The sequence below is a fragment of the Rhinoderma darwinii genome, chromosome 3 (genome assembly GCF_050947455.1).
Source record: "Rhinoderma darwinii isolate aRhiDar2 chromosome 3, aRhiDar2.hap1, whole genome shotgun sequence".
Taxonomy (NCBI): Eukaryota; Metazoa; Chordata; class Amphibia; order Anura; family Rhinodermatidae; genus Rhinoderma; species Rhinoderma darwinii.
Genome location: NC_134689.1, coordinates 228764720 through 228778760, shown reverse-complemented (window position 1 = coordinate 228778760; position 14041 = coordinate 228764720). Strand labels below are relative to the sequence as shown.

At 44.8% G+C, this 14041-nt stretch overlaps 1 protein-coding gene across 2 annotated transcripts in view; it reads right to left on the bottom strand.

The window, feature by feature from the left end:
- Positions 1-14041, bottom strand: part of ASB13 (ankyrin repeat and SOCS box containing 13) — a 75746-nt gene that overhangs the window by 15323 nt on the left and 46382 nt on the right. The gene's annotated exons all lie outside the window — the stretch shown is intronic.

Genomic DNA, 14041 nt, shown 5'->3' with positions numbered 1-14041 from the left:
CAAACGTAGCCGCTAAAGAGTTTACTGGGTCGGTACACATTACTATAACATTATCAGCAAAAAACGCTACTTTATGGGTAAATTTTACTACCCGAATGCCAGATAGCGGTATTGGAGCGTAGCATTTCCGCAAGGGGTTCAATGGAGAGGTTAAAGAAGATTGGGGAGAGAGGGCATCCCTGTCGGGAACCGTTAGTTAAAGTGAATTGACTTGAAAGGGCCCCATTTACATAAGTCATGGCTGCTGGACTAGAGTAGAGTGCTTGAATGGCTGAGTATATGGGTCCCTCAAATCCAAATTTAGAAAGAACTGAAAGGGCATAATACCAATTAACTCTATCAAATGCCTTTTCGGCATCAAGTAATCTGTAGAAGAGAAAACAATCTCCTAGTATTGTCTGGGGCTTGTCTCCCTGCTGTAAAACCGGTCTGGTCTTGATGAACCAACGAGGGGATGATCTCCAACAGTCTATTAGCCAATATTTTGGCATATATCTTTACCTCTCCATTAAGAAGGGAGATGGGGTGGTAATTAGAGGTAGAGTCTAACTGTTTTCCTGGTTTAGGTATTGTCACCACTAGAGCTGTAAGCATCTCTTTAGGAAATTTTCCTGTGCACACGCTAGTTCGCATGTAGACTGCATATACTCCACTAAGATATCATTAAAGGTTTTATAGTACTCATTTGTGAGTCCATCAGGACCTGGAAATGTATGAAGTGGTAATGCTCTGATAGTTTTACGAATCTCTTCTTGAGTAATAGGCGCATTTAATAAGGTAAGTTGGTCTGTAGTCAGTTTGGGTAAATGGACTTGTTCCAAAAACGAGTGGATATCTTTTTCGGTAGGTTTTGGAGTAGTAGAATCTAGACGTAGATTATAGAGGTGTATTCAGAATCCTGACACTTCTGACTCTTTTCTTTGAGATTTCCAGCAAGGGAAACGAAATCTCGTTTACCTCCGTAATCTCGCGAGATTACGCGTGGCTTGCTGGAATCTCACAGAAAAGATTCAGAAGTGTCAGGATTCTGAATACACATGACGTCCAGGCTGGATGGTCATGTGTATTCATTATCAGGACACTTGATTAACGTTAATCTCTGTGTATGTGGCTGCACATCGCTGCTGTGTAAATCAATGGAGAGGAGTGTATGACGCTGACTGGTCACTGATTGGTCAGAGTCATACACGTAAACACGCCCAGTTAAAAACACAATACACGCCCAGTTGGACATGACGAAAAAAAAACGCCCAGTTGTCCATTTCAAAGCTCATTTGCATATATATAAAATAGTTCATAACTTGGCCAAAAATGAACGTTTTTAAAAAAAACAAAAAACCTTTACTGTTATCTACATTTCAGCGCCGATCACATGCAATAGGAGATAGGGATTTGAGAATCTGGTGACAGAGCCTCTTTAAAGAGGCTCTGTCACCAGATTATAAGTGCCCTATCTCCTACATAATCTGATCGGCGCTGTAATGTAGATAACAGCAGTGGTTTTTATTTTGAAAAACGATAATTTTTGAGCAAGTTATGAGCAATTTTAGATTTATGCTAATTCGTTTCTTAAAGACCAACTGGGCGTGTTTTTACTTTTGCGCAAAATGGTGTTGTAAAGAAGTGTATGACGCTGACTAATTAGTGACCAATCAGCTTCATACACTTCTCATTGTTCCAGCACAGCATAATCCACAGCACAGTGTGATTGTGCAGTGAAAGAAGCTGGGCAGGAACAATGAGAAGTGTATGAAGCTGGTTGGTCACTGATTGGCCAGCATCATACACTTCTTTACAACACCCACTTGGTCAAAAGTAAAAACACTTTAGTCTTTAAGAAACTAATTAGCATAAATCTAAAATTGCTCATAACTTGCTCAAAAATGATCGTTTTTCAAAATAAAAATCACTGCTGTTATCTACATTACAGTGCCGATCAGACTATGTAGGAGATAGGGCACTTATAATCTGGTGACATGGCCTCTTTAAGTCTGCTACCCAATTGTATAAAAACCCCTGTAATATAGGCTTTGTGAGCCGACTAAAGCATGAAGGCATCTACTTCAGGTGTGTTATTGAGGGTGAAGTACTCAGAAAGCGACTTACGAATTTCCTTAGAAAGGGTAGTATGAGAAATAATATGAGTTAGCCCGCCAAACATAATCAGACACCCTAGGATACTGTTCTCTAACAGACAGAAATATAGGGGCATGATCCGACCAATGTATCGAACCTATTTCCGCCGAGGATATCCTATCTATCAGTTGTTGATCAATCCAGAACATATCGATTCGGGAATATGTCTTGTGTCTAGGTGAATAATGGGTATAATCCCCTTTCCCCCACATGCAAAATTTGCCAGATATCATGAAGGTTTTCGTTAAATCTCATATCACCTACACTGGAACGTCTCTGGGGTGCGATGGAAGAGGAAGAGTCAAGAGAGAAGTCACATACCGCATTAAAATCCCCACAGATAATCAAAGAACCTGTTCTACAACTATTAACACTTTTGAGAAGTTTCTTTAAAAAGGCTTATTGCTTATGGTTCGGGGCATATAAATGAACAATTGTATATTCCATATTATTGATGTTACAACGAATAATAATATATCTGCTTTGGGTGTCTATCACAGTTTGGTGAATAGTGAGCGCTAGATTTGTGTGAAATGCAACCAAACTCCTCTCCTTTTACTATTAAAGGTGGAAAGGATTACTGTTGGAAAGAGTTAATGATTAAACTTTGGAGGGTTTTTAGAAGAAATGTGAGTCTCCTGAATACAGGCAATGTCACAATTTGGTTGGGTAGTTTCCATCCACAGGAGTGACCGTTTAAAGGGGCTATTCAAGCCCCTAGTATTTAGGGAAATAATCTTAAGAGACATTGTGACAGGTTATTACTATGCATTCTAAGGCAGATGATGGTATAAGAAACACACTGGTATGTTGAGCTAGAAGGAGAAAATTCCACATCTGTCTTATACTATATATGAAAAACACTACCGTACATATATAAAGAAGTGCATTATTAACAGAAACATAAAAATTTTGTAAAATCATACATGGACAACAGTCATTGTCAAACAAGAAATCTACATACATCGATTTAAGGCTGTAAGGTCAAAAGAAATGTCCTCACTGACGCGAAGTGGTATCAATGAAGACCACTAGTACGGGGCAAAAGTGAGAATAACTCAGAAAGTCTACAACTGGTACTCACTCAGATAGGATTACAGTAGCGACTTAGAATGAGCTTCAGTCCGCCACAGTCCATTCTTTATTTAGTCAACGTGGAGGAGATCGCTTTGCTGGAACTGACGTGGAGGACCGTTCCGCTTGAATGTTCCAACTTGCCAACATAGAGATGCCCTCTTTGGGTGAAAGAATGACACTCATGGCGCCAGCCAGATTAATCAATAGCTTGGTCGGGCGGTAAGGTATGGAGTGTTTCCTCAGAGACTAAGTGATATCCGCAAAATTTCTTCTGGCCTGCAAAGTAGCCGCCGACAAATCAGTGAACAGTGAATGTGGTATAGGGTGGTGGAAATGGTTGTTGTTTCCTCGCCCTCTCCATCAGGCCTTCCTTGACATGGAAGAAAGTATATCGTGCAAGAACATCCCTAGGAACAGAGTCAGGTAGGGTTTTAGGCTTTGGATCCCTATGTGCTCTGTCAATGCAAAGTTCGTACTAAGTGCTGTTAGGTAGCATGCACTTGTTGAATAGATGTAGATAGCTTTCAAGTTCCACATTAGGTACAGATTCCGAGATTTGAATATTATATTATTTCTATATGCGATTCCTATCCTCGCTGTCTATCAGTTTTGCCTGCAGTGAGGAAATCTTCTCTTCCAGGGAATTATGAGAGTCAACCATATCATTATGAGCCGATGCAAAGGACTTCATTTTATCCTCCACATGTGAGACCCTCTCCCCCAGACTGTTTAAAGAGGATTGAAGAGGTGCAATGATGTTTGTAAAGTCCACATGTACACTGTGTTCCAAATTAATATGTACATTGGATTTAAGTGTCATAAACATTTAATTATTAGTTTTTCAATTAAACTCATGGATGGTATTGTGTCTTAGGGCTCTTTGGATCATTGTAATCAATCTCAGACACCCGTGATAATTAGTTTTCCAGGTATGCCCAATCAAAGGAAAACTACTTAAGAAGGACGTTCCACATTATTATCCAGGCCACAGGTTTCAAGCAATATGGGAAAGAAAAAGGATCTCTCTGCTGCCGAAAAGTGTGAAATAGTGTAATACCTTGGACAAGATATGAAAACATTGAATATTTCAAGAAAACTTAAGCGTGATCATCGTACTGTGAAAAGATTTGTGGCTGATTCAGAGCACAGACGGGTTAGTTCAGATAAAGGCATAATGAGGAAGGTTTCTGCCAGACAAATTAATAGGATTAGGAGAGCAGCTGCTAAAATTCCATTGCAAAGCAGCAAACAAGTATTTGAAGTCGCTGGTGCCTCTGGAGTCCGGCAAACCTCAAAGTGTAGGATCCTCCAGAGGTTTGTAAGTGTGCATAAAGTTATTATATGGGCACACCTAAACAATCCAAAAAGCAGAAACGGTTGCAGTGGGCTCAGAAATACATGAAGACTAATTTTCAAACCGTGTTGTTTACTGATGAGTGCCGTGCAACCCCGGATGGTCCAGATGGATGTAGTAGTGGATGGTTGGTGAATGGCCACCATGTCACAACAAGGCTGCGACTGTAATGATAGGGGTAGGGAAACGGACAAGTGAGCCCTAATCTACCCGCCACTCTGTCCCTGCCTACTAGCAACGACCCGCCCTAGGCGACGGGGTACAACTGGGCGGCGGTCCCTACGCTCAGTAAGTGCACGAGACAAACAGACAAGGGTACACAAAGCTAAGGGAAATGGGGCAGTTGCCCACGGCAACACCGTGAGCAACAAGAGAGGTGAACGAGCCGAGTCAAACCAGGAGTGTACGAGGTACCAAACGCAGAGCAGGAGAGTAGTCAGTAAGCCGGGGTCAATATGGAGCAGGATCAAATAGTCAGAAGCTGTAGCTGGGCCAGGAAACCACACGAGAAGAATCACAAGCAAAGGAGGAACAGGAAAGGCAGGTATAAATAGACAGAGGGCGGGAGCTAGCGGAGTCTGGCCAGGCTGCGATAGGCTCTCCCACTCTTAAGCCTGCCAGCCTGAGTGGTGGAAGCTGGAGTCAGTCTCAGAGACATAGACTCAGGTGAAGACTGATTACCTATGGGCGTTAACCCCGAAGCTGTGCCTGGCAGATCCTTTACAGTACCCCCCCCCCCCCTTTTATGAGGGGCCACCGGACCCTTTCTAAGTGGACCTGGTTTATTGGGGAAACGAAGGTGGAACTTCCTGACCAATACCCCAGCGTGAACATCCCGGGCGGGTACCCAAGTCCTCTCCTCAGGCCCGTATCCTCTCCAATGGACCAGGTACTGGAGGGAGCCTTGGACCATCTTGCTGTCCACAATCTTGGCCACCTCGAATTCCACCCCCTCAGGGGTGAGAACGGGAACAGGAGGTTTCCTCGAGGGAGCCAAGGACGCGGAGCAGCGTTTAAGGAGGGAGGCATGAAACACGTCGTGTATTCGAAAAGATGGGGGCAACTCCAGTCGGAAGGAGACAGGATTGAGGACTTCAATGACCTTATACGGCCCAATAAACCGGGGAGCAAATTTCTTGGACGGGACCTTAAGGCGCAAGTTCCTAGACGATAACCACACCAGATCCCCGACCATAAACAAGGGGTTAGCAGACCGTCTTCTATCAGCCTGAGTTTTTTGTACGCTCTGGGACGCCTCTAGGTTCTTCTGAACCTGGGCCCAGACTGTGCACAGTTCCCGATGAACGACCTCTACCTCGGGGATTGTTGGAACTACCAGGTGAAATGGAGGAGAACCGTGGATTAAACCCAAAATTACAGAAAAAGGGGGAGACCCCTGACGAGTTACTGACCCGGTTATTAAGGGAAAATTCGGCGAGGGGAATGAATGAGACCCAATCATATTGACAGTCAGAGATAAAACACCTTAAATATTGTTCTAGAGACTGATTAGTCCTCTCGGTTAGGCCATTAGTTTCAGGATGGAAGGCAGAGGAGAAGGACAGATCAATCTCCAACTTTTTACAGAAGGCTCTCCAAAGCAATGAAACAAATTGTACCCCTCTGTCCGAAACAATATTGACAGGGACCCCATGGAGACGCAGGATGTGTTTGACAAACAAGGTAGCTAATGTCTTGGCATTGGGTAGTTTCTTGAGGGGCACAAAGTGGCACATCTTACTGAAGCGGTCTACTACAACCCACACCACCGACTTGCCTTGAGATGGAGGCAAATCGGTGATAAAATCCATGGAGATATGGGTCCAAGGTCTCTGGGGAATGGGCATAGAACGTAGTAAGCCCGCTGGTCGGGACCTGGGAGTCTTGGACCTAGCACAAACCTCACAAGCGGCGACGTAGGCCTTAACGTCTTTAGTCAACCCATGCCACCAATAGTTTCTAGCAATGAGGTGTTTGGTACCCAGGATGCCTGGATGGCCAGATTGTGCAGAGTCATGATTTTCCCTAAGTACCCTTAGCCGGAATTGCAGGGGAACAAACAGCTTGTCCTCAGGAAGGTTCCCGGGAGCTGAACCTTGATCAGCCGCAATTTCTGAGACTAAATCAGAATCAATAGAAGAAATGATTATACCAGGAGGCAGAATACAAGCAGGATCTTCCTACGAAGGGGGGCTGGCCATGAAGCTACGCGACAGTGCATCGGCCTTAATATTTTTAGACCCAGCCCTATAGGTAACCAAAAAGTTGAATCTGGTAAAAAAATAGCGCCCATCGAGCTTGTCTCGGGTTAAGCCTCTGGGCAGATTCTAGGAAAACCAGATTCTTGTGGTCGGTAAGGACCGTTACCTGGTGCCTAGCCCCCTCCAGGAAGTGGCGCCACTCTTCAAATGCCCATTTAATGGCTAAGAGTTCGCGGTTGCCAATATTATAGTTACTCTCAGTGGGCGAAAACTTCCTGGAAAAGTAGGCACAGGGACGGAGATGGGTGAGGGACCTGGTACCCTGGGACAAGACAGCCCCCACTCCCACCTCGGATACGTCAACTTCCACGATAAATGGCTCCATTTGGTTGGGCTGAACCAGCACCGGGGCCGAGATAAAGCACTTCTTAAGGACCTCAAGAGCCTGGACAGCCTCAGGAGGCCAATGGAGGAGATCAGCACCTTTGCGAGTGAGGTCCGTAAGAGGCTTAGCGATGACCGAGAAGTTAGCAATAAATCTCCTGTAATAATTAGCGAATACCAAGAAACACTGTAACGCCTTCAGGGAGGCAGGTTGGACCCATTCCGCCACAGCCTGGACCTTGGCGGGGTCCATGCGGAATTCATGAGGAGTGAGGATTTGACCCAAAAATGGTATCTCCTGTACCCCAAACACACATTTTTCGGTTTTCGCAAACAGTTTGTTTTCCCGAAGGACCTGGAGCACCTTCCTGACATGCTCAATGTGGGAGGACAAGTCCTTGGAAAACACCAGTATGTCATCAAGGTACACCACAAGAAATACCCCCAGGTAATCCCTTAAAATCTCATTTCTGAAATTCTGGAAGACCGCAGGAGCATTACACAACCCAAAGGGCATGACGAGGTATTCGAAATGACCTTCGGGCGTGTTAAACGCAGTCTTCCACTCATCCCCCTCTTTGATGCGGATAAGGTTATACGCCCCCCGTAGATCAAACTCAGAGAACCATTGGGCCCCCTGAACCTGATTAAAGAGATCAGGAATCAAAGGAAGGGGATACTGGTTCCTTACAGTGACCTTATTCAAGTTACGGACGTCAATGCATGGCCTAAGACCACCATCCTTCTTCCCTACGAAGAAGAAGCCAGCACCTACCGGAGAAGTAGAGGGGCGAATGTAACCCTTGACCAGGCATTCCTGGATATACTCTCTCATGGCTTCACGTTCGGAACAAGAAAGATTAAATATCCTACCCTTAGGGAGCTTAGCTCCTGGTACCAATTCGATAGCGCAATCGTATTCTCTATGAGGAGGTAACACTTCGGAGGCCTCCTTAGAGAAAACATCAGCGAAGTCCTGCACAAACTCAGGTAGCGTGTTCACCTCCTCAGGGGGAGAAATAGAATTAACAGCAAAACATGACGTCAAGCATTCATTACCCCATTTGGTAAGCTCCCCAGTATTACAGTCAAACGTGGGATTATGCAACTGCAACCAGGGAAGGCCTAAAACTAATTCGGATGATAATCCCTGCATCAACAGTACAGAGCACTGCTCCAAATGCATGGAGCCAACAAGGAGTTCAAAAACAGGGGTATACTGTGTAAAATAACCATTAGCAAGAGGAGTGGAGTCGATACCCACTACCGGGACAGGTTTAGGCAAATCAATCAAAGGCATAGCTAGAGACATAGCAAATTCCACAGACATGATATTAGCAGAAGACCCTGAATCCACGAAGGCACTGCCGGTAGCAGACCTACCACCAAAAGAGACCTGAAAGGGAAGCAAGATTTTATTACGTTTCATATTTACGGGAAATACCTGTGCGCCCAAGTGACCTCCCCGATGATCACTTAGGCGCGGAAGTTTTCCGGCTGCTTATTCTTACGCCTAGGACAGGTGTTCACTTGATGCTTGTCATCCCCACAATAGAAGCAGAGACCATTCTTCCTGCGGAACTCTCTACGTTGTCGGGGGGACACGGAGGCCCCGAGTTGCATAGGTACCTCCGAGTCTTCCGTGGAAGAGCGAAGCAACGGGACCTCGGGAGGCATCATGGGGGAGTCAGAGGGGAAAAGACAAAAACGTTCAAGTTGTCGTTCCCCGGAGACGTCGGTCAAGTCGTACCGCTAAAGCCATAACCTGGTCTAGGGAGTCAGAAGAGGGATAGCTAACTAGCAGGTCTTTCAGGGCGTTCGACAGACCCAACCTAAACTGGCACCTTAAGGCAGGGTCATTCCACCGAGAAGCTATGCACCACTTCCTAAAGTCAGAACAATACTCCTCAACAGGTCTCTTACCCTGACGTAAGGTCACCAGCTGACTCTCGGCAAAGGCAGTACTGTCAGTCTCGTCATAAATGAGTCCGAGAGCAGAAAATAAATGATCAACGGAGGAAAGTTCAGGGGCGTCAGGAGCCAAGGAGAAGGCCCACTCTTGGGGCCCTTCCTGGAGCCGGGACATAATTATACCCACCCGCTGGCTCTCAGAACCTGAGGAGTGAGGCTTTAAGCGAAAGTAGAGCCTACAACTCTCCCGAAAGGAGAGAAAAGTCCTCCGGTCCTCTGAGAACCGGTCAGGCAACTTGAGGTGGGGTTCAAGAGGTGAGGTGAGGGGCACTACCATGGTAGCGTCAGGCTGGTTGACCCTCTGAGCCAGGGCCTGGACCTGTAGGGAGAGACCCTGCATTTGCTGGGCCAGGGTCTCAAGGGGGTCCATAGTAGAGACAGGGACCAGGGTAGACTAGGTAATGGGCTTGTGATTATGTAATGATAGGGGTAGGGAAACAGACAAGTGAGCCCTAATCTACCCGCCACTCTGTCCCTGCCTACTTGCAATGACCCGCCCTAGGCAACGGGGTACAACTGGGCGGCGGTCCCTACGCTCAGTAAGTGCACGAGACAAACAGACAAGGGTACACAAAGCTAAGGGAAATGGGGCAGTTGCCCACGGCAACACCGTGAGCAACAAGAGAGGTGAACGAGCAGAGTCAAACCAGGAGTGTACGAGGTACCAAACGCAGAGCAGGAGAGTAGTCAGTAAGCCGGGGTCAATATGGAGCAGGATCAAATAGTCAGAAGCTGTAGCTGGGCCAGGAAACGACACAAGAAGAATCACAAGCAAAGGAGGAACAGGAAAGGCAGGTATAAATAGACAGAGGGCGGGAGCTAGCTGAGTCTGGCCAGGCTGCGATAGGCTCTCCCACTCCTAAGCCTGCCAGTCTGAGTGGTGGAAGCTGGAGTCAGTCTCAGAGACATAGACTCAGGTGAAGACTGATTACCTATGGGCGTTAACCCCGAAGCTGTGCCTGGCAGATCCTTTACAGCGACGTCAGCAAGGATGTGACGTAGTCATGTCTTGGGCTGGAATCATAAGGAGAGAGCTGATAGGCCACTTTAGTGTCCCTGACGGTGTGAAAATGACCTCTGCACCACTTTCTTCCGTGGTACAAAAATAAGAACCGTGCCTTCCGTAGCAAAATTATCTTCATGAATGACAATGCATGACAATGCATCATGCACCATCTCATGCTGTGTCATTGGCTGCTATGGGCATAAAAGGAGAGAAACTCATGGTGTGGCCACCATGTTCCCCTGACCTCAACCCTATTGAGAACCTTTGGAGCATCCTCAAGCAAAATATCTATGAGGGTTGGAGGCAGTTCACATCTAAACAGAAGCTCTGGGAGGCTATTCTGACATCCTGCAAAGATATTCTAGCAGAAACTGTCCTGCATAATAATTTGAAACAGTGCATTTTGAGTTTTTTTACTTCTAAAAACAAATCTGTTATCATTAGGAGATTTGTTCAATAAAATTCGCATTATACTCCAACGGTTGATGGCTTGAAGATTATACTGACTGTCATTTGCATCAACTATTTAGGAAAATCAGCGAAAAATAACATTTGCATAATAATTTGGAACGCGTTGTAGAGAGCCCCTAAGTGGCAGAAGCATAGCTTTACGTGTCGTTTCACACACCATCCTGTCTGAAGTCTGAAAAGCCATGAAGTTATCTTGAGTGTCAGACATAACCAGAGGGCTGACAACCAAGGGATAAGGTTGGTGAGGTGTCTCTAAGGGAGACATAGGTATGCTCGTGGGCACTGGTTGGAGTGGATGAGAAGTTACCTTCCCTGCATGGGAGGTGAGGAATCCCCCCTCGTGTCTGGGAGATCTGGTGAGGATAAGTTCCAGTCACTATTTAATGAGAACTGGCACCCTCTGTCAGCTTCTGACTCTGGGATGCAGGGTGTAAGCATACCTGCTTGCAGTGCAGTTTGCACTGGAGAGGTGGCCTTTCCTCTGTTGGCATGGAGCCGGGATGCGGCGCCATATTTGTTTTCTCCGTCGGAGAAGAAAAAGTGTTTCAGCAGCTTGCTGGATTTAGCTTTCACAGGTTTTTTCCTGCCCATCACTGCTAATAACATTACCCTTGTCGAGGATAGCGTTAAAGTCGCTGGCAGGCGCTTTAAATGTCCTGAGTGAGCCCCGGTTTACAGGAGCACAAGTTCTACGCGGCCATCAAGTCTGCCGGCCAAGCCACGCCCCCCTATTTCTAGCATTTTGATCCCACACAGTTTTTGAAGAATTTATGGGAATTATGCTGTGAAATTGAAAATCTAAATTTTTTCTAATAAAATGTCGTTTTAGCTCATATTTTTTCATTTTGACAATAGATAAAGGAAAAAAAGCATCCCAACATTTGTAAAGCAAACTATTCTGAGTACAGCAATACCCCAAATGTGGTAATAAAATGCTGTTTGGACACACGGCAGGGCTTAGAAAGGACGGAGTGCCATTTGACTTTTGGAGCTCAAGTTTTGCTGGAATGGTTTGCGGCACCATGTCACATTTGCAAAGCCCCTGTGGTGCAAAATCAGTGCAGACCCCGTAAAAAAGTGACCCCATTTGGGAAACTACACCCCTCATGGAATTTATCTAGCAGTATAGTGGCCATTTTGACCCCACATTGTATTTGCTGAATTTATTGGAATTAGGCAGTGAAAACAAAAATCTACATTCTTTCCACTAAAATGTTGAAATCTTTTCATTTTCACAAGAAATAAAGGAGAAAAAGCATTTGTAAAGCAATTTCTCCCGAGTACGGCACTAACCCATAAGTGGTCATAAACTGCTGTTTGGACACACCGCAGGGCTCAGAATGGCATTAGCGCTACTTGGCATGTAGATTTTGGTTGATTGTTTTTTGGGCGCCAAGTCACATTTGCAGAGCCCCTGAGGTATCAGTACAGTAGAAACCTCCATTTTGGAAATTACACCCCTCAGGGTAATCATCTAGGGGGGTGGTGAGCACTTAGATCCCACAGGTGTTTCATTGATTGTATTAGAATGAGGCAGTGAAAATGAAAAATAAATTTATTCCCAAAAAATATGTAGTTTTGCGTCCAATTTTTTTTCCCACAGGGGATAATAGGAGAAAAAACAACACACACTTTGTTACCCAATTTCTCCCGAGTATGGCAATACCCCATGTGTGGCCCTAAACTGCTGTTTGGGCACATGGTAAAGCTCAAAATGGAATGAGAACCATTTGGCTTCTAGAGCGCAGATTTTGCTGGACTGGTGTACAGGTGCCATGTCGCATTTGCAGCGGTCACTTAGGTACCAGAATAGAGTGTAAAACCCTGGGAAGTGACCCCATTTTGTAAACTACACCCCTCAAGGCATTTATCATTTGCCTGGACATATGACAGGGCTTAGGAGTGAAAGAGCAAATGTGCGTGTGAGGCCTATTTTGGTGATTTTCACAGCATTGGCCCACAATGGCAGGGCTCTGGGGTCAAAAAGTAAAACAAACCCCCAAGTAGTGACCCTCATTTTGGAAACTGCACCCCTCAAGGCATTTTTTAAGGGGTGTGGTGAGCATTTTGACCACACGTTTGTTTTTTATTAGAAATGAATGCTCAGTGGCAGGTATATGCCATTTTAGTGCACAATATGTTGTGCCCAATTCGTGCCACTGAAGACAAATACCTCAAACTGTTAAGCGGGTTCTCCCGGGTATGGCAATGCCATATATGTGGACATGAAGTGCTGTTTGAGCACGCTGCAGGGCTCAGAATGGAGGGAGCGCCATTTGGCTTTTGGAGCGCAGATTTTGCTTAGTGGTAGTTTTGTTTGGGGTTTTGCTGGTATTTCAGTTTATGACGTAGGATCATATGTAAGATGTGCGGGGTACATCAGGGCATAATAAGAGGGTATAATAATGCGGTAAATAAATAATTATTCATAGATATGTGGCCGGTGTCGCACTGATAAACGGTGCCCAATCTTATCCGCTTTTGGAACACTGCACATTGTGCATCGCCATATTCTGAGAGCCAGAACTTTTTTATTTTTTCTCCACCGGAGCTGTGTGAGGGCTTATTTGTTGCGGGACCATCTGTAGATTTCACTGGTACCATTTTGGGGTACATGTGATTTTTTGATCACTTTTTATTTCATTTTTTGGCAAGCAAGGTGACCAAAAACTAGCAATTCTGATGTTTTTTATTAAAAAAATTACGGCGTTGACCATGCGCTATAAATGACAATTTTACTTTATCCTGCAAGTCGGTACGATTACGGCGATACCATATGTATACAGTTTTTTTTATGTTTTGCAGCGCCTGCGCAATAAAATCACTTTTCAAATAATTTATTTTTTGTGTCACCATATTCTGAGAGCCATAACTTTTTTATTTTTCAGTCAAAAAAGCTGTGGGAGGGCTTGTTTTTTGCGGGACGGTTTGTAGTTTTTAATGTTATAATTTTGGGGAACATGCAACTTTTATATCCCTTTTTTTAATCTGTTTTGAGAGGGGTAGTGACTAAAAAATAGCGATTCTGGAATTGTTTTTTATTTTATATTTTTACGGTGTCACCGTGCGGGTAAAATAGCATGATATTTTTATAGTTGGGGTCGTTACGAACGCGCTGATATCACATATGTGTACTTTTTTTTTATGTTTTCCGGTTTTTCCTATAATAAAAGACTTATGGGGAAAAAGTCTGTTATAGTTTTTTTAAACGTGAAAATTTTATTTTTTACAACATTTTTATTAACTTGTTTTAACTTTTTTTTTTTTGTCCCCCTAGGGGATATGAAGGCATGAAGATCTGATCGCTATTCTAATATTCTAATATATCTCCATTCTCCCTGATATTCTTTTCTAATAAACTGCACTACCTACATAGTGCAGTGTATTAGAGCTGTCAGCTATTCAGTGACAGCAAGCCTATTAGGCTTCACCTCCCGGCGG